The sequence below is a fragment of the Labrus mixtus genome, chromosome 18 (assembly GCF_963584025.1).
Source record: "Labrus mixtus chromosome 18, fLabMix1.1, whole genome shotgun sequence".
NCBI classification, from domain to species: Eukaryota; Metazoa; Chordata; class Actinopteri; order Labriformes; family Labridae; genus Labrus; species Labrus mixtus.
This window is the reverse complement of record NC_083629.1, coordinates 18,239,272-18,265,496: the sequence shown is the minus strand read 5'-3', so window position 1 is coordinate 18,265,496 and position 26,225 is coordinate 18,239,272. Positions and strand designations below refer to the sequence as shown.

General features: G+C 41.0%; 1 protein-coding gene and 1 long non-coding RNA gene across 2 annotated transcripts in view; one reads left to right on the top strand and one right to left on the bottom strand.

Moving 5' to 3' along the window:
- Positions 1–26,225, bottom strand: part of crip2 (cysteine-rich protein 2) — a 517,344-nt gene that overhangs the window by 180,705 nt on the left and 310,414 nt on the right. The window lies entirely within an intron of this gene.
- On the top strand, positions 9,223–24,475 carry LOC132993418 (uncharacterized). Its single transcript, XR_009676464.1, has 3 exons — positions 9,223–9,542; positions 21,749–21,828; positions 24,260–24,475. It is a non-coding gene; the product is annotated as an uncharacterized LOC132993418 (long non-coding RNA).

Genomic DNA, 26,225 nt, shown 5'->3' with positions numbered 1-26,225 from the left:
AGATAAACTCCCCATGCGCTTCTCCATGCTCTCAGGACTTGTTGATGGGCCACTTAATCCGAACTGAATATAAAACCTGGTATTGTTTGTGAAGGACAATATACTGTAACACCCCTCTCCTCCCCCAGACCGATTCAAAAACACTTTCCCTCCTCACTCATCTCACCCTTTAGCCTTTCCTTTCACCGCAAACCTGCATTTCTGAATACTAAAAAGAAAAGAACACGCTAAAAAAAAAAACCCATCAGAGTTCAGGGTTTTGAGGTGGTCTGGAAAATGCAGAGTGGGCATATTGAAATACAGATAAAAGAGAAAAAGGGAGGAGTGAATAGTGGGGCTGTGCAGAAACGGTTGGCTAATTAAATCTTTATACCGTCTCTTCTGAGGAGAAGCTAATCTGCTGGGTGGGAGCTGGCTTGTCTGCTTTTTAAAGAGTTTTGAAAAACTTTTTCTTGTTTCATGCGTTCTTTTCCTCAGCCCACCCCTGGTTTTCTTTTGCCGTAGTGAAAAAATAATTCACTGCGTTTGATGGAAGATTGAGTGCGAGGTGGACAATGCCGAACCTCATTACTGGAACGAAGGTCTGAAGAGAGATGTCGAGAGAGGAAAGGAAAGGAAAAAAATAAATCACACAGCAAGGAGGAGGATTTAGAGAGGGAAGAGAGAAATGCAGAGCAGGAGTTTTAGCTTACATTTGAATGTATGAATACAGTGGGTGGTGGGTGAGGGGTGGAATAACAAAAAAGAAAAGGAGAGAAAGAGTGCTGTAAAAGAAGCAGTTAGTGGCCAATTGCATATAAGTAGGACACACTGAGACTGCACTTTTGTCTTCATCCCAAGGAGACGAAGAGGAGGAGGGGGAGGAGGGGAGTCAATGATCTGAGATCAGATGTTTCCTCCTGATAACAAGCAGCTGTGATGATCACTTCCAGACGCAGAGCGGGTTTTTTTCTGCAGCAAGGCCAGAGGTTGACGTCCATATGCCCTGACCCCGGCCCCCACATCCTCCACATCTCTCCCTCTCTGCCTCCCCCCCACCCCGCCTTCCCCCGCCTTCCCCCCCTTTCATTCCACCTTTCCAACTGTCCAAATCGAGTCAGGAGACTGTGAGGCCCAAATGCTATTTGCTAAATTAGATAATAGAGGCTGTCCACAGTGTAATGGCACTCTAGTGGGGGAAACAATGTTGTTTTGTTTTTCAGGACAGAGTAGAAGTTGTTGTTCGTCAGCTGATTGGCCGATCTCTATTTTTACTCGCCATCAGTTGGGGCGGCTGTGGCTCATTTTGAAGGGACCTTGGTTGTGAGCCGGAGGGTTGCCAGTTCAAGTCCCGGTACAAACCTAGTATGAAAGTTGAACATGTGCATGGAGATCATTGCTTCGTGCATACATTCTGTGGTCATGCGCCGATGCAGGATGTAAATGTTCACACATGCAACTCACCCTGAAAACTTCCTGAAGTTTTGTGAAATTGTGAAAACACCAAATAACAGAGTGAAAAGTTGTCAAAGCCCTTGGGATATGATTGCTTTCATTAATCTAATTTCCAGCTGCAACTAACAGCTGTTCACAACGAGGAAAAGGTTCAAAGAAAAGATACTCAGGAAAGGTTTCAAATATCTCCCTCATGAGGCGGTGGAGCCCCAAAACGGAGCTAAAAGGTAACTGATATTATAAATTCAGTTGTACCGAGATATCCCTCCAAATTACTGATTATGGAGCTTGATATCTTAATTGGCCACTGGTCGCTTTAAAGTTTGATTTTACGTATGATGGTATGTCAGTGTTGCTTTTACATTCTGTGCATGTTTCCTGCATTGGTGCATAATGAGTCTATGAGAGTCTACAGCAGCACTTATCAGTACTTTGAATTTCCAATGGATCAAATGAGTATGAACTCAGTGAAAAAGGTCCCTTGTACAGACTCACTGATTTAAAAGATGGCCCCATGCTAGTGGTAGCCTGTAGTAGCACTTCACAGCATCTTGTAGTTACTTGCATTTTTTTTTTAAATATTCTATTAAACTTGTGTTTGTTTGGCTGATCTTGTGTTTTCTGTTCCTTCATTGTAATGTTGAATGTCATAAGCCTTTATTCAAATCAAACTTCCACTTAGGGATTAATATGTGCCCTACCTTTCAATCAGTCACTCATCACTCTACCCTTCAGTTCCGCAGTTCCTCCTCCCCTGAGCTGTTTGTTTTGGCTCTTTGACCCCACTGTAATGGTTTGGGATTACTCTAAACTACATCTTTCTCCTTGTATACCAGAATATTTTTGATTTGGTGAATCACCTGAGAAAAATCTGATACACTGAATGTCAGCATACAGTTTTGTTTCTGAAGAACAACAAAAGCCAGGATACTTTATGTGACTTAAAGGCCAAAAAAACGTCATTATTTGCTCGTATCAATATGTTCATGAATTGACCTTCATAATGGTTTTTGTAAGGAACATTTAAAACAAAACAGTATGTATTTTATGACTGTACCATTCAATCAGATGGAAATAATCCAGATGTCTTGTATATTATTTTATACACATTCTCCGTGTTCTGATTGTGGTTTATTTGGAAACTTTGGCATCCCCTCTCAAATTTAAATGAAGTTATGTGACTTTCAACAATGTTTGGCTGTACTTTGTCAGGCAGCTACACTGCCAACAGACTTGAGTTACGCTGCACAGATGATTAAAAACAAATGTAAGGCATGCATACAATTTAAACCGACTGAGAACAACTGACCTCATTAAAACACTAAAAGATGCATGAAGAGAGAAAAAACAGAGACAGGTAGAGAGTGAGGGAATGAAAGGAGAGGGAAGAGTTAAGTCCATTTCCTGAGAATAAATTAAAAGCGTCTTGTAATCACATTGCAGGAATGCAGTCGGTGTACACTGTTAAACACTCCCTAAGCCCTGGCTCCACTTCACTCTCTCAGCCCCTGCACACAAAGGAGCCTTTGTTCTCTGCTGCTCTTGAAAAGCAATGCTCAGTCACTCCCTCCTCCTTTCCTCCTCCTCCTCCTCCTCTCCCTCGCTGCTCTCTCGCTCTCGTGCTGTTTCTGTCATTCTCCACTCTCTTTCACTCCTCTTTCTGTTTCTTTCATTCACTGCCTCTTTTTTTTTGGCCCTTCATATTTCCCTTTCTACTCTATACAGTATTTCTCTATTTCTCTTTCTTCCCTCTCTTGCGCAGAAGTTTGACTAGAATTTTGCACACAGCCAGAAGTAACATGCGGCATACATGTACGTTAATCATGTCAAACAAAATTCAATTGTAAAAGCCCACCGTTATTACCATTATCCACCCATTATTTGCCTGGCTGTAACAAATCCACAATGCCCTCAACATAGCCAAGATACGTGATTTCCTAAAGTTTGCTTCCCTCAAGATTTGCCCGGCCCCCACCAACAGCTTTTTCTGGTTAACCACACATTTACGGTAAGAAACTGTAATAGGGTGTGGAAGAGGAGGGTGGGGGTCCTGGTCTTTCTCTTAGCCCTCCAAAACCCCTCCACCCTGTCTTGAAAATATTTAGACACCACATAGATACACAACACGCACTGCACTACCTACCAGATGTGGCGTGCACGCACCTGGTACAATGGGAGCCCTTGGGCGTGGAAACTGTTATTTTGTTAAGCAATCAGGTCATATGTGACAAGCTTATAAAGTCTCCTCGTTTGAACATGTTCCTCTTGGAGAAACCCTCGCAGGCTCCTCCTCCTCCTCCTCCTCCTCGTCCGCTGAAACCTGGCAGCCGTCACCTGTTGATGGACTTTTCTGTCAGGTCAAAATAAAGCACTCAGGCATGTTTCTTCACTGAAACAAGGTTTTATAGATTGACTTATCTGTTGTTTGAAGTATGCAATACAAAGATCATTCACTGTAACTGTCTCAGAGCTACTGCTTGTAAAGTTTTACACTTTGGACTCAATCACCAAGACTTAACTCTTGGGAAAATAAAAAGAGTGTTTCCGTTTTTCCGCCTTATTTGTGTGTTATCCTTAAACATACTACACAAACATACATACACGTCATCACAAGTATGTCCCATAAAGTTTGTCATACAGAATTTTTAGAGGAAACAGCTCATTGAAGCTATAATAAGGTATGGTACTGATGTGAGCTTATTGCTAACATTAACATGCTAACATCCTCATAATGCCTGATAGTATGTAGTTTATGTTTAGGAGGATAGTTTTCACCTTGTTAGCTATGCATGCTCACATTTGCTAATTAGCACTTAATACAAAGCAATGCAGAGGCTAATTAAAAAAAATGCTACTTTAGAATAACTTTATTTCGTTTGATATGCTGATAGCACAATTTTTAAATGGTCAGCGGCTCTCAATCAAAACAATAACCAAATCATTTGACGTTGAGGCTGGAGGGGAATCATGGGAGTTCTCTCTGCCGCATACAGGCAGCTTTCAGAAGCAGTTCCTGCTTCCTTATGCAGAGGTCTTCGACATAACATCCGGTGTTTCCTTGGCAACGATTAACATTTTGTGTCTGTCATGGTGGCTCTATCATGGCAGCCGCCACGACAAGACACATCCCGTTACAACTATAAAATTAAGATTTCTCTGACTTTGATAACTGTTGGAAATATTTGAGGTAATGTAAGTACTTAACAAAGAATATATATAACAGGTTTAGTCAATTTTTTTATTAATTAAGATATTTTAATGGAAACATTCTAATAAAATTCTGTATATTATACCTTAAAGTCAGAGATCAATTGAAGGTACCATACTTTAGCTTTTTTTACTTTGAATATTTAAGTTTTCATTTTATTTGCATGTGTGCATGTTGTATCTCGTCATAAACTTGGCATGACAAAATCTATATCTTGATCATATCTTTAAATGTTTTTAAAGATGTTTTTGTAGAGGGGGAATACAGACACACCCAAGTGCACATGAGGTTTCCATTTTACACATATTACACTTACAGTGTAACTTTACATACAATAAAGATAAAGCTCCTGTGGTAAATATGTTCTTGCTGGTGTACTCTCAAACTCGGCCCTGAGCCACTTAAGGCAGCTGTGTCGTTTGATGATCTTGTTTTCTGACCCATCTGGGGGGAAAAAAAGATCTGCTTTGTATATTTTAACATATCTCTGCCTGTGGGTATAATGTCCAATAAAGTAATTATAGTGTTCTTTCTCATGAGGTTCAGCGTGTCTGGTCGTGCCTGACTGTAGCCCCGCCGCACTGAGAGAGCCCGAGGCGTGAAGTGCAATCACGTCCATCAACTCTTATCAAACCTGTCACGGGGTGTCTGACGCAAGACGGCCTTGCACAATCACCTCCTGACAGATGAGTACAAGCCGCAGAGGGAAGGTTTAACCCTGACAATATACCATTATTATAAGGTCTTTCACAAAGATTCACATCTGTGGCTTCTGAAATGTTATAGAGAAAGTTGAACACAGATGGAGAAAGTACTTTTTTGAAATTCATGATAATAATCAATGAGTAAGAATATTTCGACATTGACATTTGTTTGTCCATCCATCCATTTTCTTCCACTTATCTGAGGTTGGGTCGCGGTGACAGCACGTGTCAAGCTGAACAGAATAGATCGAACCAGACAGGAAGTCAGACTAGGAAACGCACAGAGCGTCCGGTCAATTTCCAAATAGAACACAATATACAGACTCCTGATAGCGTAATCAAACTTAGGTCAAAACAGGAACCAAACGAACAGCAAATCATCCTGGCTAGCATTGGTAGCTTTTTTAGCTGTATTCCATCCTCTTCAATCTAAACTCTGCTGGAATATGAAACGCTCTATCAAAATAATTGTTAATGAAACAAAAGCTTATGTTATAAAAAAGTCCTACCTTTCTAAATATAAAATAAAAACTTGCTGTCCTTTTAGCAACTTAGCTAGCAATTTTGTTAATGTGTCAGTTAACTAGCTAGCTAGCTTGAAATATGTGTATCACCCCTTCAGTGAGTCCTTCATCAAATAAATGGTGTACAATTCTGAGAAATGGTACCCAGGTCTGTTGGGGGAAAAAAAACACAATTGTGGAGTGAATGGCCTAACACAAAGAAAAAAAGGGGGACTGACAATTGCTAGCCTGGCTGGTTAGCTTCGTTGCTATTAGCACATTTGCAAGAAGCCCCAATAAATCAACACGATTCCAGTTTGAGGTATTTCACCAAGATTTATTTGATAGAATCTAGTAGGCCAACTTAGTTTTAAGAGAGGGTTTGTAAAGGTTTTAGTACAGTTTCTTTTAACCTACAGTGTTTGGTCTGGGTATAATTTTTGTTTTAGCTTGTGTTGTTTTTGTTTCTGATTTCTTTCTTTCTGTTTATTACTTCATTTAATTCCATGAATCCAGTTTAAATGTGTAAATCATTTTTTTTTACTATTGTAAGAAGCTTTAAATAAATATTATTTTACTTTATAACACACTAAACAGAGCACAGCAAAGCACAGCAAATCCCAGCAGCATGCAGCAACCCGTCTGGCCCTTCCAGCAAAACTGTTTCACCCTCTGCAAACACACAATGACACACGCAGGCACAGGCAGGACTCTCTCTCAGTGTCTCCTCATCCTGATCCCAGATGCAGACCTGTAGCAGCCTGTCTAAAACCAAAGCACCTTTACGGGGTGAGTGAAATAGCTCGGGGTGTAAATGCACTGCAGGCAGGGCTGGGCTCATCTCAGCCCTCAGCCAAACAGCTCTGGTGTCTTTGATGGCAGCTACACATATCAGAAGAGTGAAAGGAGACACTGATCTGAGGTGTTGTGAAGGCAGAACACCCCCACAGGCAGGTTCAACCCGACAGTCACTTCCTTTTATTGCTATTTCAGAGCAAAGAGCATTGAAAAGTTTGTGTTTAAAAGACTGTGTGAAGGGAGTCAGGCTAAAGCACACAGCAGCATGAGCAGTGTCAAGGTTTGTAACACAAACAGATTGCAGCCTTGACTCACTGTCTGGGTACAAGTCTTGGACACAATGTTCTGACACACTCAGATATATACAAACACATACTCCCGCATCCAACACAGAGGGCTTTCACACCTTCTCTAAATCCCTCCTTTCTTTAGGTTTGTCTCCGTCTGCATGTTGTGTTACAAAAGATCTGATGTCCAGTTGAATTGTATTTGTTTGTCTTTTCTGGCGTCGTCTTTTGGCTTTCCTCCTCTTTGCTTTGCTTACATTCTGCTCACAGAGGGGGTCAGTGGCGGAGAAACAGATGAGAAAAACATCTGCACTCTTTCCTGGAGGAGGACACTCTGAGAGCTGTATTTATTCAGTTATGATTCATTTATGAGCCTCCCTGGTGAAATAGAATTGGTTTCAAAAGCACCAAAACTCAAGCAGCTATTCTTAAATTCAAATAAAGTTCAGCTTTTACTTAGTTTTGGGTTTTGAATTTCAATTTACGTAACACTTAGCCCGTAAATTACTCGTTTTGATGTGACCTTCCCGATTTATCTTTGGAGCTTAGCAAGTCAAGGGCCCAATCTCCACCCTAAAGCCTGAGAACTGAACCCTCACAGGCATGCAGAGCTTGAGATAGTATAAAAAGGAGGAATGCAACAGACTATTATGACACATTACCTGGTAAAAAAAAAAAAAAAGCAAAATGCAGTTATCATTTGTAATATTTGACTCAAAAACAAAAACTACTCTGCTGTCGTGCAGTATTTGGCCACGACAGTGATAAACCCTGTGATGTCACTTACGGATTTACTAATTGCAGTTTTTTCTTCTTCAGTGCATTTCCATGCTTGCTTTGTTTACTTTTTCAGTCATTTAGTTTTTTGTTTTCAGACTTTATTTTTCTGGATCACTTATGTTCTTCCCATCATCATGTTTTCAAGGAAGGCTTTGTAAGCCCCACATGGGCTGGCCAGTGCATCATTTGGTGTTGAAACTTTGCATCAGAGTCCTAATGCACTTGATAATTTGAACATTGGACAACCCCAAGTACTGTCAGACTAAATGTGGATTGGGTCTAAAAAGTCTGTGGGTCTGAGATTGCAATAGTTGGGATTTGGCCAACAACAGACATGGTATATACTGTAGTATTTTATGCTACTGTTTGAATTTGATCATGAATGTTTTTTTTTCCAAAGCAAAAACTAGATAAGGTCACCTTTACCTCAGGCAGGTTTGCCCTCTGCTTGATTCCATGACCATTTTCCTTCAATAACTTCCAGTAGGAAATGTCACACTGTCCCATGATGGCACATATTTCCATAAACTGCTCTGGGTGAAAATGTGCCATGTGGTGCGGCTAATCTTCTGTCAGCATTCAATTACTGGTGTGATTCACTCACAGAGTGTCAGTTAACTTTGTTCTATTTATTCCATGCCAGTTCAGGGTGCGTTACCCAGCCGTGCCTGCTCCACACCCTGCCTTCATGTGCCATCCGCTCCAAATTTGCTCCTCCATAATGAATCAGGGTAATCATAATAATCATCTGAGCCTGGATTTAGCTCTTTAGCTAGTTCAACCACAATGCAAACAGGGATACTGGATGCAATGAAACGAAGGATGACAAATCTTCAGTAAGCTCCGTTCTGAGGATTGTGTTCCCTTTATTGGCCAATCACTGCATGACCTTTGACCCTGTGTTAACACTGAGCCTCTGGGTTGATGGGTTGCTCTGTTTTGACCACATGTGGATGGTGGATTAGAGGCATCAGGGTTACATCTGTGGATTTACTTAGTTTCCAATACTTATCATCATTTTGCATTTATATTTATTAAAGTAGGGCTGATTTTAAGATGAGGTTATCACAGCATTTCATCAGCTTGGAAATCTGTAAATCTGTTATTTGAATATTGAACGGCAAACAAATAAGATTTTAGGCAACAAGTGCTGTATAAACTCTTAATCTCATGTTTAATAAAAGCTTAATCTAAATGCAAATAAAGATGCAAAATAGACAAGTGATGTTCAAGAGTAAGCCACATGCTCCAACTTTCTTGACAAACAACAGCCAGTATTTTTCTTTACTGTTTTCAAAGTGAGGTTTGTGTAGTAAGAAAGTTTTTTTATGCAATGTGTAGTTAGAAAGTTTTTTTATGCAATAAAGAGAAATGGCTTAATGTGTGAGCTTTGAGTGACATCCCCACTCATCCCCCACTCTCCACTCCCAAAAATCCCTGTCTCTCTTCAACTTGTTAAAAGGGTACAATTAATGTATTATAGTTTTAAGGCCAAGGTTTGACCAATTCCAACATCCACATGTTCATTGACATTGACGTTGCACACACTGAAAGCTGACACCAAATTGGATTGAAAGGTCAGGGTTGGACTTTTGCGTGTGTTTGTATACATACATACAGGCTGCATGCCTTGAAGCACATGTGCTGAAATCTACTTGTGGGTATCAGTTGTCATGTTCAAATGGGCCCATGTACAGAAACTCAAGATGTGTTCCAGGAAGTGACGGGGTGAAGAGAGGGGCCAGGAGCATGGAGCATATAAAAGCTAATACTCCTGTGTTCCCCTCTGGACATCATTGACTCGCAGCACGTCTTCTGAACCCTGGGGGTAAGGGGCTAAAGATCATGGGTCGCTAAGGTTATGACTGATCCTCCGAGTCTTCCCCTTGAGGGACAAGCAGCATATCACACGTGTCTATTTATAGCTGTTTATAACTCTCTTTCCAACGGCCCTGTGTATTACTGCACTTCTCTGGAACTTGCTGGCTAGTAGCATGAGGCCGACGGTGTTTACTTGTGTTAAATGTGAGGCTGCAAAATGTGTTTCTGCGTGTGTGTGTCTCTAATGATAGATAATAGCAGTTTTGAGTTTGGCACAGTGTTTGTGAATGATTACACCTTTGTGTGTTTGTTTGGGTGTGTGTGCGGGACAGAGAGAGAGAGAGATGGAAAGAGAGAGGTTTGTAGTGTGATAAAGTGACTGTCTAATTGCAGAGAGCCTCGCTGTGTGGCATGTCAGATTGTTCTTCCCCTGTGGCCCTGAGGTCTCCTGCAGGGGGAATGTGTGTGTGTGTGTGTAGCTGCACGTTTATGTGTGTGTGTAGCTGCATATGTGTGTCTTAACTGTGATGAATTTCAACTGCCTGCTTCAAGTCTTGGCAGGCTGCCTGAGCACCAGGAACCCACTCAACCATATTGCATGCTCACTCAGAAGAACACCATACATTTTTACCTTTATGTGGTTCACTCAGCTCTGTAGTCCATTACGCCACTTGTGTGTGTGTCTGTCTGTGTGTGTGTGTGTGTGTGTGTGTGTGTGTGTGTGTGTGTGTGTGTGTGTGTGTGTGTGTGTGTGTGTGTGTGTATATGTGTGCTGAATGAGAGCATTTGAGAGAGTTGATGGAGAAAACTGCACAGACTCCCTGCTTGCTGGGCCACAATGGCTCACATTGTTCTGGTGCTATAATCAGAGCGGACATGGAACTTGGCCTGGAGACCAAGAGGTCTCTGCAGCCCTGGACACAGGTGCTGAAACTCAGATCCACATCAAATCCTGGACAGGAGGGTGAACACAGGGGGTGTAGTGGGTTTAACGTTGGAAGGTTTTTTTTTTCTCTTTTGTTTTGCTGCATTTTGGTTGACTCGTGTATGTCATTATGATCATTCTTCATTTTAGTCCATCTCATAACTGGCTCATCATGGGAGCTTAAAGCAGTGTGATGCCAGAGTCCCAAATTGAATCACATTAGCTCCGAGAATACTGCGACTCCTAACCTGATGCTATCAAGTTTAAACACTCATTATTTACTCTCTTTTTTTTAAGGACTACAGTGGATAGAGTAGGAAATTGGATGAGAGAATGAGGAAAAAAGATATACAGCCTCCATACATGGGGCTGGACCTAACTGCTAGGCCATCAGCTCCCCACACTCATTGTTTTCTGGGATCAAAGCATTGGAAAGTGTACGTTTAATATTTATTATTACATGTACTTTCATTTAAAACCTCAAAAGCAATGCCGATTTCCAGAAAACACAACCTTATTAGTCTGAATAATTCTCAAATCTCATTACAAAATGATGTTTCTTACTGACAAAATAGTCCCCACACAAAGTTTTTTAAATTGGGTGACTTTTCCCTTTAAGGTCGATAGTCTTTGCACCAAGTCCTTGCTGAATCAATGGACTGAGATATATCACCATGGGTTATGCCAATATGTTCAGTGCTACAGAGCTTTATTAAGATGGCTGGAAATGTGGTCCCTTTGCTCTGTTTTCTGTTTTTGATAGCAAAACAACATGGAACAGGTTAGATTATTTTCGCCATTTAAAGTAATAGTCAACACTTTGGCAAGTTCACTTATTTTCCAGCAGTTAGATGAGAGAAGTGATACCACTCTCATGCCTGTGAGTTAAGTAGGCCTGTTGAGCTGAAGCCAGGAGATGCTTAGCTCGGCTTAGCTTAGCGTAAATACCAAAAACAGGAAACAGCCCTCTAAAGTTAGAAATATATTTTGACAACTTAGTTAGGTAAGTGTATGTTCATCACGTGATGTACATTGTTTGTTTGTATAAAAGAAAAAAATCTAAGTTTGTAGTTTCAGGGGGAGTTATTTATTTCACTAAATGTTAACTCTTCATTGCTTCAGTTGTAGCACATGTACGATTAAGATACAACATGTTTTTTTTAGAGACATGTAGAGGTATGAGTAGATATATTTTGAACCCCTTTTGACAGAGCCACACTACCTGCTTCCACTTGTTTCAATTCTTTATGCTAAGCTACGCTAATCGGCTCTTAGCTCCAGCTCTGTACTTAGCACACAGATATGATCAACAAAGAAACAAAAAGTCAGGAAATCATGACATGTTGAAATATTGCTTTAAAATCCTGCCAAATACACTCTTATTAAAAACAATATATAGATGTAGATATAGTTCTGTTTCCCTCTATTCTACTGTGCCTTTATTTACATCTTGAAACTAGCATCAACACTTTTAAATAGCTATAGCAGATCTTTGCTAAATCATCTTCCCCTTTAGAGGGAAACTTTTTAAGCATGTAATGAAATGGTTAAATTATCATATTTTCTCAGCGGTCTCTTCTACCACAGCCTTTGCTGCAGTTGTTGTTGTTGTTAATAACTGACATCCTTTGTCGCTGCTGTTTCCTGTTTCCCTTGGTTGGGCAAACATTTGTTTGAGTATTTTGATGCTTAAGTGATGACTTCATCTTCTCTGTTAAAAGTAAAGGTGCCAGGTGACACACAAGACCTGCAGACTTTTGGCCAACCAAGAAACTCTGTAAAATGCAAATATACAAATAATTTGAAACCACAGAATTTACGCTAATATTCGAAACCTTGATGTGCTAAACTCTTTTTTCTATAACTGTTAAGTGTGACTCCTGTGGTGTACAGGCTGGGCCTTGTACGAATCACTTGCTAGAAGGTTTGAGTGAGGTAGATGAAAGATTCTGCTTTCAGCAACAGCACAGAACAGTGTGAAAACAACTTGTGTCACTCGAGCGACACCTCAACACCTTTTTTTCTCTACAATTTTCCACCGTAACTCAGGTGGAGATCTGTCAAAGAGGTGTTTTTTTAAGTGAACCTTAGGTATAACAAGTCCATTTACCCAATTATGAGTACCAGCAACAGAGCTGTGACTAATAATAAGCCAGTGGTAGAGCATGCAGGGAGCTGGTGTCCAAAGTTTTATAAGATTAGACCACAAGTTCTCTGGGGAGAGTCGTCTAATAAGAGGCTTATGATGGGCCAACAGTCTCCCAGGGGTCCGACTACGTTAATGATACAGCTTTTCTGTCTCTTTCTTTTTCACCCCCCCCCCCCCCCCCCCCCCATTGGAGCTGTGCCACTGGATTTTTAATGTGAGTTAGAATCTGGGATTGTTTGTGTGAGGTGTGAGATTTATTTCTCTGAACTGCAGTCGTCTATTAAATTTGTTTAAGGCCTGTTGTGTTTCATGTTGTACCAATAAGGGTGTTTTAGAAATTAAAAAAATGTTCTCGTAAGCCAGCTGTGAGGAGGTAGAGTTGAGTTAAGGCTCCTGGCTGGTGAGTCAGTGTTTCCACAGAGCAACTGTCCATTCTGCTTCTGACTAGACCTGGACGTGAGCCCCCCTTATAGCCGGACTGAGACAGCAAAAGAGCCCTTACACACTGTACATAAATGATCACAGATTAATAAAAAGAGAAAAGAGGAAAATTGCTCAAATCCCTTTCAACTTTAGGAAAAGATTGTTACTCTTGTGTCGGTACATCATATAAACCAACACCCTGTTAGCTTAGCTTAGCTGAAATAGTGGAAAAGGGAGGGGAAGCTAGCTTGGCTCTGTCCAAAGTTCAAAATTCTGCCACTAGCACCTCTTAAGCTCCTTAATAAACAACTTGTATCCTGTTTTTTAATCTTTAGGGAAACCTGCTTGTAAAAACAAGTTGTGGTTTTATGGGATTATTGTGTAGCTGGGAATTGTTGGGAAACTAGCAGAGATTCAAGGAAGTCACTCCAGTTGGCCAAGAAAAAGTGTGATGCATATGCCCCCTGAAAATGATTTTAAAAAATACATGACTGAACAGATTTAACAATTAGGGTATCATGTTTATATCAATAAGCTTTAAATGTGCTTGAAGGCAGATTTCAATATCTTTGTTCTTAGCGAGGCTTGCTGCTTCCTTTTTGTTTCCAGTCTTTATGCGAAGCTAAGCTAACAAGGTGCTGGAGTATTTCATTAATTGATAAGATTTATAGATGGGTGATGGCAGGTTTTATCATCTTTGAACAAAGCAAAGCTAGCTGTTTCCACCCATTTACAGTTTTTATCCAAAGCTATGCTAACTGTGTGCTAGCAGAAAGACATATTTAACTGACTAATGAGCTATAAATATACTGGGAGGTATGCTTTGTTATCTTTGGACTAGACTAGCTATGTCACATGTTTCCAGCATTTCTGCCTAGCTATGCTAACCATGTTCTGGCTGTAGCCGTTAACAGAGACATGATTTACTGCTCAATGAGCTATAAAATTGCTGAACTGAACTTCTGTTGAGCTGAATGAGTCTCCAAGACAACTGTGTTCCCCATGTCAGAAAGACATGTTTAACTGATATATTAGCTATAAAACTACTGAACGGCAGTTTTTAAATCATTGAATCAGGCTAGCTGTGTTCCCCTTTTTAAAATTTTATGCTAAATCTTTGTCATTTTCTGTTTTATTTTTGTTTAATTACTCTTCTGTCTTCTATATCCTCTCGGTGTTTCCTGCCATGGGTTTCACCCGCCCTGACTGGTTTTACCTGTGTCTTGTTATCTCATGATTGTCAGTGTATTTAATCCCTGTGTGTCCTCTATCTTTTTGACAGTTCTTTGTGTGTTCCCTTGTGTCACCTATAGTTCCAGCATTTTACTAAGGAGTTTCTTTGTGTAGATCACTGCCGGATTTTTGACCATTATCTTTTTGCCTGCCGTTGTATGTGCGTTGTTTGCATGGATTATTGATAACGAGTGTACCGACTTTGAACAGTGCCTTTAATCGTTTCTGCCCTTGTGTGAGCTGTGCATTTGTTCACCATTCCATACTCTGCAGGCTTTGCCAAAGAAGCTGTGCCAAAGTTTTCTCAGCAGTGGCCATAAACAGAAAGGCATGTTTAACTGGCTAATGAGTTGTAAAAATGCTGAAAGGCAGGTTTTTGTTATCTTTGAACAAAGCCAAGCTATCTGTGTTAAGCAAACCATGTACTAACTGTTACCATGTTAAAAAGAAAAAAAAGATGGAAAGTATCGGGATCTTGCCATTTTGGTCTTGGCCAGCTACAATCTTCCCAAAATGTCAAACTCTTCCCTCAAGTTTTTTTTATGTAACTTAAGCGCCGTCATCAAAGGAAGTGTTTGGAAAATTCACTTACTAAGTGATGGAAAACTCTAGGAAAGACCATGCAATGATTCAGTATAAGAAATTTGTGTCAAGGTAAGCTTGATTCCACTGAGCAACTTCCATGGATTAATTATGAGGACTGCTAAGGCTTGTTATATAAAGGATGCATGAAGAAAGACTTTGTTAGAGGCAACCTCTGCTATGGCTCTTGTGTGTCTGATCACTTTACTTTCAAACATAACGGCCTTCATTCTCCACACACTCATGAGGGGATCGTCTCATGCGGCTTGTCAGCGTCGTGTTAAGCTGTAATAGTCGCACCATAACTTCTCAAAATTGATTTGATTCTGTGCTGTGTTTGTCTTGGCCGGGGCCCCGTCTTTGTGGTTGTGGTCTTGGAGTGGAAAGCAGAGGGCAAGAGGGAAAGAGGAGAGGGTGGAGGAGGTTGGAAAGTCTGCGGAGAGAGAAGAGGGTGGTATTCAGAGCATTATGTAAGACTTCAAACAGGTCCAGTCTGGCGTGGAGTGTTGATGTGAGAGTTGTAGGCCCCATGGGTCAGGTGGCCTCTCACATAGCCTCCCATATGGTCCGCATTTCCCCTCATTGCCTCCGCCCTTCGTCTAATTGGCAGGTAATGTATCGTCACTTTGGCTGATCTTCCCCTCCGCCGCTGTTATTTTTCTCCTTTATTAATGGAAGGCGCAGTGATGTGGTGGTGATGGTGGTGGAGGTGATAGTGGCTCTGGGCTTGGCAGGAAGCCACCTAGGGGCCCAATGCTGACACTTTATACAGCGGCAGGTTTTACCAAGGTGTTCATTTCAGGAGCATCTCCTCCGCTTCGTCTGCTCCTCTTTCTTCTCCCCTCAGCTGCGGAAGGGAAATCAAAGCTAGAGCTGATACCGGAGACCTTATTCAATCTGATTGTGGTTACAACCTACACCCATCCCTGGGTTGTTACATACATATGGACACACACACATGCATACATACACACACACACACACACACACGCATGACTTTAGGCTTGTTCACATCCAGTGTGTGTTTTCTACCATTCATCACTCCACCTCTCACCGTGTTATCCCACAATGCAGGTTTTTCTTTCCCCTCTCCCACTCATAACCAGCCAGGCAGCTTATTTTACAGCCTTTCTGCTCAAGTCACTGCTAAACATAACAATACACCAGCAGACATATGTTTGTCATAAACTACAAGGCTCGGAACTACATTGCAATTGTTTACGCTTTGAATGAGGTTTTAAAAAGAACCATTGTACACCACATTTAATCATGCGCTGTACTTAATGCTCATAATTCTCTTGTGATTTTCCACTGCTGCTGGACTGTGGAAGAATAACTACAGCAAAACAACATGAACCAATCAACCTTAGTGGGACTGTAAGTAGCAGTAAATGCCAAACTTTGGTTGTTATGCCTCGCAGGCCAAGACTCCAACTGCAGTGACTCCATGTAAGGGCCTGGAACTCAAACATATCCAGATTCTGGGTTAGCAAGCTGCTACAGACATGACAGTAGCAACATGAGCCTGGCTGAGATTGTCAAGTCTTTTTTTGGGGGACATAAATGTCCATAGGATTTTGCTAACATCCTGTGCCATGGATCAAGCCAACATTACCGTCTGGTGCACATGGAAGAGCTCAATTACATAACTTAAGACTTTCATTAGCCTCTCCGCTCCATTGAGTTCTCTGGGAAAGCTCCAGATGTGACTTCATGAAGGGCCCTCTCTATGCTGAGCCTGTTCGCTCTGTTCCGCTATGCCCCCTCCTCTCCGTCTCTGCAGCTGTAAGCACTCAGAGGAGAAGCAGGGAGTGAGTAGAGGGGAGGGAGAGTGCTTTATTAAAAAAAATCAGACACCCCCTAGACCCCCTTCAAAACAGTTCCAGCCCCACCCAGAGCAGGCCTTATAGTCCCCTTCCCCCCCATGGGTCTTCTAAAGTAGGCCAATAAGTCTTTTAGCATGTGGCCTCCCTGTCAGCCCGAGGTGGCTGACTAGACGGGCTGCTGCTCCAGGCGCAGGGGCAGGAAGTGGTAGCGGGCCAGGAGACGCTCTCTGAGAGGCTGCCCAAGTAAATAACCCTCCCCCTTTAGCACACATGCTCATACACATTCGTATGTGTTTGCATGCTCATACACATTCGGATGTGTTTGCATATGCGGCGGACTTGTACATATAAACATGCAAGTTGATGCATGGCTTTTAGAAACACTGGCGTCCTTTTACTGGGAAAACTGTTAATCTGGAAGGCACTGTCTTACTGTTAATATCATGAAAGTTTATGGATGAAGTAAATTTACTTCAGGCATTTGGTTTTCTGCAACCACAATGCCCTTTTTAGACTGAAAACTGGAAATTGTTGAAAGCATTCTAATCAAATTAATGGCTGTGTTGTTTGATCGCGTGTGTGCAAAGCATGAATTTGTACAGCTGTGTGCGCCACTGTGGAACGTCATACCAAAATCCAATGCCAAAACAACAATTTGTGCCTTAAAGGGGTACTTTGTTCTACACATTGACTACATTTAGCATCCAAAACTTCTGATTGTGTCAGTGTGTCTTGGGTATGGTGGTTATGATGGTTTTCCAGAGCAGGGTTGATGTTTGTGTGACTGTGTGTTTCTGGGAAGACAGCGGACACAGGTGGGGAATCAGTTAGGGCTGTGATTTATCGTGGTCTCCTTCGCCTCGCATTGTGCTGTGGCCTTCCTCTGGGCCCCAGACTGCTCTTACACATCATGTTCCCCTTTCTCGCCTATTATTCCCAGTGTTCGCTAACAATAAAGCCTGACTTGGGGAGCGGAAAACCCAGATGAATCCCCTTCTGAGAACAAATGTATTGTTTTTTTCTGCATATAGGCCTAGTAACTGCCTAGGCAGTGCAAGTCTTTTCTTGTGGAGGTTCGAAGTCAAATATCTGTGTCTAAGACTGGTTGGGTAAGTAAAAATATCAAATCATATCTAAAATCTCAAATAGACATCCTTATCCTTGGGGCACACTCAAGTCAGGTCTTTACAAGCAAATTAAATCTTTCAGGTGTATGCACATGCTAATTCATTTGCTCTTAGCAGTACCGTAAACAGCATTTTAGTATTTTCCTTTAAAAGCTTAATTAGTTCTATCACATTTTGGAGCTAAAACAAAATCCTTTGTAATTAGGTCTAAAAATTAAATACCACCAGCAAGGCCAGACAAATGCTACCTTTAAAAAAATGTGTCTGAAGTTGTAGACACTAAAGTTGACAATTTAAAAACTAGCATTTCTGATGTCTGTAGCTGCCATAGTCTGTATACTGCACTGCACTTTTAACAAACAGCCTCTATCAGCCCCAGTAAGAGTTAAATTGTGACAAGCTTACAAAATAGGAGTCGCACAAGCTAAGCGTACCACAATGAATTCATATCTAACACACAATGAAAACTGACTCAGTAGTGTTTGTTACCTATCACTATATTTCATAAATAGTTAAAAGATTGATATAAGAAAAAAAAGTAGCCAACATGGGCTGGTTAGCTAGATCAAGTAAGTATAATTAATAGCACACTCTGAAAAGTTTAAGTTGATTTGTTAGTTTTGTGGAATTTTGTTTTTTATTTTAGTGAAAACATTTAGTTGCTAACAGGTGCTTGCTATATCTCAAATTAGCTAAGGCTAACATTAGCCCTCATAAGATAGCTTTCCTATCAGGACTATTATTCAGACTTGGGATTAAGGAGACTGCGGATGAATTTATGTAAATCACAAGGAAACAACAAATGTGTCATCTGGTAAAGTAAGCCTACAATATGTTTTGACTTCTCGTCAATAATCAGCCGTTTTAGTTGTTATTCACTCAAACATTGTGTATGAGTAGTGTGAGAGTCATACAGTGAGAATCAGATTCAGTAATTTAAGTTACTAAGCACTGACATTGATGCTTGCTAATGTTAGCTAGCATGGCCATATACGCAAACGTAGCAACAGTCCAATACCAGACGAAGCAATGCTGTAGTAACTATACGGCTTGCTTTTGTGTACTATCCAAAACTATTTTTTTAAGAATAATATAATAATGTTTACGTGTATATGTATAAATACATAAAAGTTTATAACCCAGGATTACCTTTTCAAAGTTCCATTTTACAGGTGTTGATTCAGCGTTCAGGATAAATGTTAATTTATCTGCCAAATACGTATATATGTCAATAAAGCATTACCTGAATACTTTCACATCAACATAACTGTATTTTCTCTTTCTGTAAAATTCTACAAGTGTCTAATGATGCATCCTGCACTCGGGGGCGTTTACTAAGTTTCGACCGATTGAAAATCTGTTATGAATGAATTCAATTCATCCCAACGTTATGTCCTGCCTCTTCTGGTTGGTTCTATCCCGTTTCAGTTGGAAATACATCACAACGACAGTGAGATATTTTCCAAGTTACGTTTCAGGGGGACTTGGCTGACATCAGCTAAAATTAGCTTCCATTAGTTATGCATCAATACTATAAACCAGACAAAGAAGTGCTGATGCAGTAAAACAAAGGTATTCAGCTTTTCAATTATAATATGGATTATGTTTCATTTTAATGTCTATGGAGGTCTAGAGACCTCATTTTTGTGGTTGAAAGTCTGACTCTACATCCCAAATCTACAACTCTTGAGCTGATTCACAGCACAGATCCAATATTAGTCATTTTAATTTGAGTCAACAGTCTATTGCCATGTGATAAAGTTTACAAAAAGGCTCAAATAGAAACAGCACATGTTTGTGGTTGTTGGTTGTGTAATACTTTGACACCACCATTACTAAAGGCCTTTGTGTGAAGTTAGAATCTAATCCTTTTTTCCTCCCTTTCTGTGCTAGTGCAAGTCTCAGCAGGTTGGCAGGTGGGACTCGAGGGTGAGCGTAGGACAGGTTTTCAGGACGGGCCTTATCTCGATGGAAGATTTGCCTTGAGAAATCTGAGCAGCAGTCACACACTTCCAAACAATCTGGGTTGTGTTTTTACAGCTAAATTCCTCAATCATGAAGGAGCCCCACATGCGTCCCTGAGGGATCCCAATGTCAACTGCTAAGTCTGCCTTTCCAGACTACTCTGCCCCATGTGTTCAGACTTATACCTTGTACGTGTGTGAATGAGCATGTTTCTGAGTGTGTTTCTGTTTGTATGCCGGTGTGTGTATGCTTTTTCTTAGTGACTGGGTGTGAGATCTGTGGTTTCTCACAGTCAGTTCTTATCTACGTCTCTCTGAGCCTCAGCCAGCAGATCATTGTGAAATATACACACAGCGAGAAAGAGAGAGAGAGATACAGAGTTCACTTTTAACTATTCCCTAACCTCCCAAGGCCAGATATCTAGGCCTTGTTTACAACTCAAACAAGAAGTTGATACAACCGTGGTTACATTAGCAGAAGGGTGACTTGAGTCCAGTCATTCTCTCCGTATCATTATCTCTCCTCTTTCTTTGTCTGTCTTTTAAGATTCCAGTGTCAACCTTTTCTTAAATAACATTTGTGGCCTCAAAGTAGCTTGTTCTTTTTCACAATTTATTTATTTAAATTCCACCACACACCACGTGTGACTGCATTAGGGGTTAGTTCCCAGGTACACAATGTTCATCTGTGCATAGCTCAGACTTGGCCTCGGTACAAGACGGAGCAAGGACTTCCTGTAAAGCTATCACTGATGTCATCTTTCTGTCTGCTTATACCTCTAAAAGGCTTGAGTGAGTCAGTGCAGCTGGTTAGTCAACTACAGAATACAGGTCCGCCATGGTCCAGTGCATATCTGTGGGCGTAGGAGTGTGTTTGTGTCTAGGAGTGTGAAGTGTGTGTGTGTGTGTCGATTGATATCAAATAAATCAGTACTGAAATAGTGAGAAACTGAAAAGTTCCTAAAAGAAGTGAGAAAGACAGTTTTAGTACCTCTGCAACCAGAGGAAGCAGATGCTGCAAAACAAAACTGAGACTTTAGAAAGGAAACATGTTTTTTTTTAGCTTAAGCACGGTTGAGTGGCTTGGTTGAAATGTGATTTAGTGTGCAGACATATCTTCTTGTTCCTGCTGCTGTTTTTAAAATTGCCTTGCACCTGTATAAGTGACGTGTGCATAACTAGCCTGTTTTTGTTCCCCAACTTTGAGGTAGAAGAAGAAGCAGTTTTCTTGGGCAAGCTATTGAGAAATAGAAAATAACTATTTTTGTTCACTGCTCAATGAGGGTCGCGACTAAATGTTGTGTTGTATTAAGGTATCACAAAATAACAAGGTTTGGAACCACTGGTTTCGACAATCCTGCTCAACTGTTTGCTTGTTACAGCCTGCTGGACTCATTTTTGATGGTGATGCTATTTTCCCAGATCTCTACTGTATCTCAACTCATGACTGTTATTATAAGCAATAAAAAATATTGGCAGAACTACAAAAAGATATATACTAGGTGTCTTATGTTGTACGTTCAACATAAGAGCAGGACAAAGTCAAAATACAGAGCAGGTGGTGTTCTGCTAATGGTGGTCACTTTCCTCCCATCGGGCCATGATGTAGGGAGTCATGAGACAGGAAGACTTAAGTGGTTCAGCACTCTAGAGAATGACTCACTCGGCCCAGTGGACCAGAAACTCAAAGCACAACAGTGTCAGGTTTGGGACGGCCTTTCCCATTGGCCAGTCCTTGGGTCCTGTTTCCATCGGGCCAACGCGTTTTGTTAGGAAAAAGTCATCGCTTGTCCATTAGCGCAGAGCTCAGCGAGAGTTTAGTGGCTCGGTGTTTGTTTTTCTGCCACACTAAGGAGTGGAAGGGTGTGTTTCCACAACCTGTCAGACGACCATCACCGGTGCTCTCCTCTGAAGCCTCCTCACCTCTCTGCTCCTCTGCTCCTCTGCTCAACACATGTGTGTTTTCTCTGTCTTTCTTTAACAGGTCAAGGGTTGCCACTTAGCCCAGGGGGGAGAAAAGCACATGTGACACTGGATCCTGGCAGGGCTAATGGTCATTACCCGGTAAGCAGTGTGTCATAGTCTCAGTCGCATAGATAATAGGGCTGCGGAGGGCCTGGGTTAAACCCACAGGATCAGGGAGTGGTTGTGACTGTTGTCTTTGTTGATCTGCAATCAGTCTCACTGTGACACATATAGCCAGAGACCTAGAAAGATAAAGCCTACCATTTGCTGCAGGCAGCAGAAAGAACTGCATGACTGTGAAGCAAAGTATTACATATACAGAGATTAGAGCAAAGTGGTTTCTAAAATGCTAACTGTAAGGCCTGAAGCTAACGGTAAAGGCTTCATAATCAGATGATTAAATTAAAAAAATACGTTATTACCCGGAAACATGCACGAAGGGGAAATTGTAAGGTTCACAATAGGACTATCCTGATAATGACACAGCTACTGCACAGCACAACTACAATACAATACTTTGAGATCATAAGATTTGAAAAGATAGGTATTCCACTTTCTCTTTTTCAAGTCAGTAATCTGTGCTGTTTTGTATTCAAAGGGTAGACTTCCCAAACAGTGGAGTATATATATATATACAGCCTGATAATAGTCAGGAAGGGATTAGGGACGGGATGAGGAGGCCTCTTGTTAACACAAATTATAAAACACTTCCCCATAATTAAGTTAAGAATTTCAATATACGGCAAAACAAAACCATAACACCCCAAAATCCCAACTCTGATGCCATGAACAAATCAAACACAAAGCAGAGATAAAAGCCAGAGAAGATAAAAGTGCACTTTCACTATACATGAGCCATGAGGGCTCTTTAGAGGCAGAGAGGCTGGAGTTGTGTCCTGTAACAGTGAGGTCAAAGGTCCAGTCACTGGGAAAGATACACGTCTTGTAGACGGTGAGACGCAGAATCTTCACCTGCATAGTGATCATATTTGGCTGTAATCTAGAATACCTTAAATCAAGGCAAATGTCAATAATGAGATCTTATTTGTCATTGTTTTAGTTGATTCGTCACAGCTCAGCATTTGACTCAACAGTTTGTTGTCTTCAGAGTGAATTTGTCATTATTACTACACGTGTCTGCGTGTGTGGTCCAGGACAACAAACACAGATTCTTCAGACTGTTTGTAGTGTTATGTGTGCACTTTCTTCTCCATTCAGTGTGTTGTTCAGGGGTAAAACGTTTCAAAAAAGTTAAAAAAAAACCACTCTTTTATTTGGGTAAGCACTTTATTTACTAAATTAAACATCCAAAATAAACAGGATGTTTAGCATTAACACATTTGTTCCGAATTTTGGAATACACACTTACTTTTTGCAAAGAGTAAATGAGTGTTAAGACCCGTACTAATCTTTAATATGTTGGAAAATGTGTGGTTCAATCTAGCAGCAGGTTAGCCTAGCTTAGCATTGAGACCGAAACAGGGGTATTTAATTTAATTTATATATATATATGTAAAGACTTTAAAACCTCTCTTGCTGTCTAGTGGGCTGTACTATTCCCATGCAGGAAGCAGTGACTTCCCAAAGCCATTGTCTGCCATAAATTCATGTTTTTAATGAGAGGCCAATTTTACATTGGTCTTCTGAACAGATCACATTGCAATAAATACAATGTTGGAAAACTTAGCATGAGAGGTGCTATTAGTTGGATTTAAATCCTCTTTTGACAGAGCCAGGCTAGCAGTTACCCTCTGTTCATATTCTTTGCACTAACCAGTTGCTGCCTAACAGAGGTGAGAATGGTATCTGTTTTCTCATCGTACATTGACAGAAAAGTGACAGACTTTGCGGAAATTATGACAACAATGCACTTAAGTTTCACAGTGACTGATGCTCAAATCATGTCTCGATGGGTATCACTCTAAAGAGGAACATCTAACCCCTCCATTGTTTTTAAAAGTGCTTCAACTTACCGGTAAGTTGATGTTTCTTGCGCAGGTTTGTGAGCCCTGGTATATGTGTCTAAAGGAGGTCAAATGTACTCTCTGATTTCTACAGACAAAGCGGCCTCTGAATAGCCTCTAACCTAACCTCATCACTCAGTGTTGACCTCAGCCCTTGTTTGGTGATTAATTATCCCTCTCATATCACCTGTCATACTGCAGCGACACCGACACATGCACATGTGCATGCACAGAGGGTTGCAACTTACTCGCTCTCAGCTGGAAGTGCCGATAAGGGAAATAGCACAGTTAGCACATCCACCACTGTTTGCTCACCTCTTTCTCAAACAAAGAGGTAAAGCTGCGTCTGATAACACAATTACAAAGTGTACATGCTGCCACATTCTCTTGCTTAACCGTGCGGGTTAAAGGTGAATGAAGATCGGGTTCACACCTGCATTATCCTGTTATGCAGGAAGCGATGAATAAACCACAAAGTGGAGAGTACATATTGGAAAGTAAGCTGCTGTAAAAAAAACGTGATGAAGTAATGGAATTTTTTCTTTCTTTTTTGACAAATATCAAAGGGCAGGCGACCCCCTCCCTCCATCACCCTCAGACCTGCTGCCGGAGCTAGACAAACCCACTTCCTGGTGCTTCATCTCAAGGTGCCTCTATACACACACACCACACAAACAGGAAACAGCCCTCTTTCATGTCCCTCTTACTGCATGCAGATTAGGTTCTTTTCAAAAGGTGCAGCGTCTCATATTCACCTGGTTTTAGATGTGCAAGTCCTTTCTTATTCGTTTCTTCGTTTTTCTTTTCGTTTGACCTCATTCAAACTCAGCGTTTTCAGATTCCTGGCTTTTCCTCAAACTAAGACCGCCATGCATCAAATGGGAAATATTTCTGTTTTTATATGTTATATAGTATATGCAAGAACAAACCAACCATTTTGTTTGCCAAAATGTCACACACACACACACACACACACACAAATGTACTGTTTGTTGGCCTTTAAATGGATGTTACTGAAGTTTGAGGGCTAACCCATATTTTATGGCTGGGGTCTCTGAGACCCTGAACAAAAGCTGTCTCTGTAGCAGACATTCTAAAGCAGTCATGTTTATAAGAACTTCTCATAACATTCATAAACTCAAAAGGTGATAAAACCATGTTAAGTATGTTTTTGAGCTGTTAAAGAGGAACTGCGGTCTCCATGACCCCAAACAGAACATCCATCCATGCTCTTTGCTCGGGTGACACATGAACCACATAAATCAGGCTCTTTTATTTTTTGCTCTGGATTTGTACTTAATTCAAAACATGCTGTTGCATCACTGTTTCATATGGACTCTGTGAGCAGTCATAGTTCCCCAGCTTTGGGATTTTTCACTGTCACTCTCTGCTTTAAAGATTCAAAATGAACAATGTAAAGTAGTAAGCAGTCAAAGCAAACATTTGGTAGCATGTTTCCTAGCTGATTTGTCCTGGTATGCAGAAAGAGAAAAGAAGTGAAACATAAAGTAAACTCAGCAGGCAGGCAGGCAGGCAGGCAGTTTGTTCAGAGATAAGGGCTGGGAGTTAGGGGGGAGTGAAGGAACAAGACAAGGATCTTCCAGGCCCAGGTTCACTGGAAAAAAGCAACAAGGAGGCCTCCACGGGTCAGCTGTAACGGGTCAGCACCCACCATTGTATGTACGAAGGGAAGGGAGTTCCTGTTCCGGCTCCTTTTTGCAATCCGAGAGTACATAAACACGGACAGACGGAAGTGTTCATAGAGCGAGCAAATGCAGAAGCAGTGTTGATGTTGAGTGGAGTGAACCAAGGGGAAGCTGCAGTATGTTGTTGTTGAAATTAAATACCTCACTGCTTATGTCAATGGTGAAACTGGGATTGTCTAAATGTATTTATCAATGTAAAAATAAACCATGATGCTGTAAATTCTAACAATCCTATTGACTGAGCAGTCTGTGACTCTATGTTTATCCGTACTACCCAGACATATCCGCTCACACTTATCGATCAGCTCCCATGTAACCTTAGGATCATTGATCAGCTGATAACCTCGGCAAATCACACTTTTTTTTATTCTTGGAAATGTTACGGGTACAGCCTCCCTTGATCAATATTTCTGCTGAAATCAGGAGTGTTTTGTCTTTGCGTAACCAAACCTGCTCAATCAAGAGTTTGATCATCCCCAGGTCAATCCCCCTGACTGCTCTCTGGGCAGTTCACCAATCACCTGCCATCACGCTGAAACTCCCTTTAGTTCTGCATTATGCACAGACGGCTCTGTTTTACCAATTACTGCATGTATGATTTTACATTTGGAAACAATATGAAGCGGGGGTTTTCAAAGTTGAACATTTAAGTATTATGTTGAAATGGAAGTTAACTGTGAGCTAGAGATTTTAAAAACTATTTGTTTTCATTATAGCAAACTGTCATAATCCAAAGTATGCTGAATAAGCTAATTTCAGTTTCTGTTTGCATTGTACTCATGGGTGCACAAGCAACTATCAAGAGATCATATTGATACCAAATGTA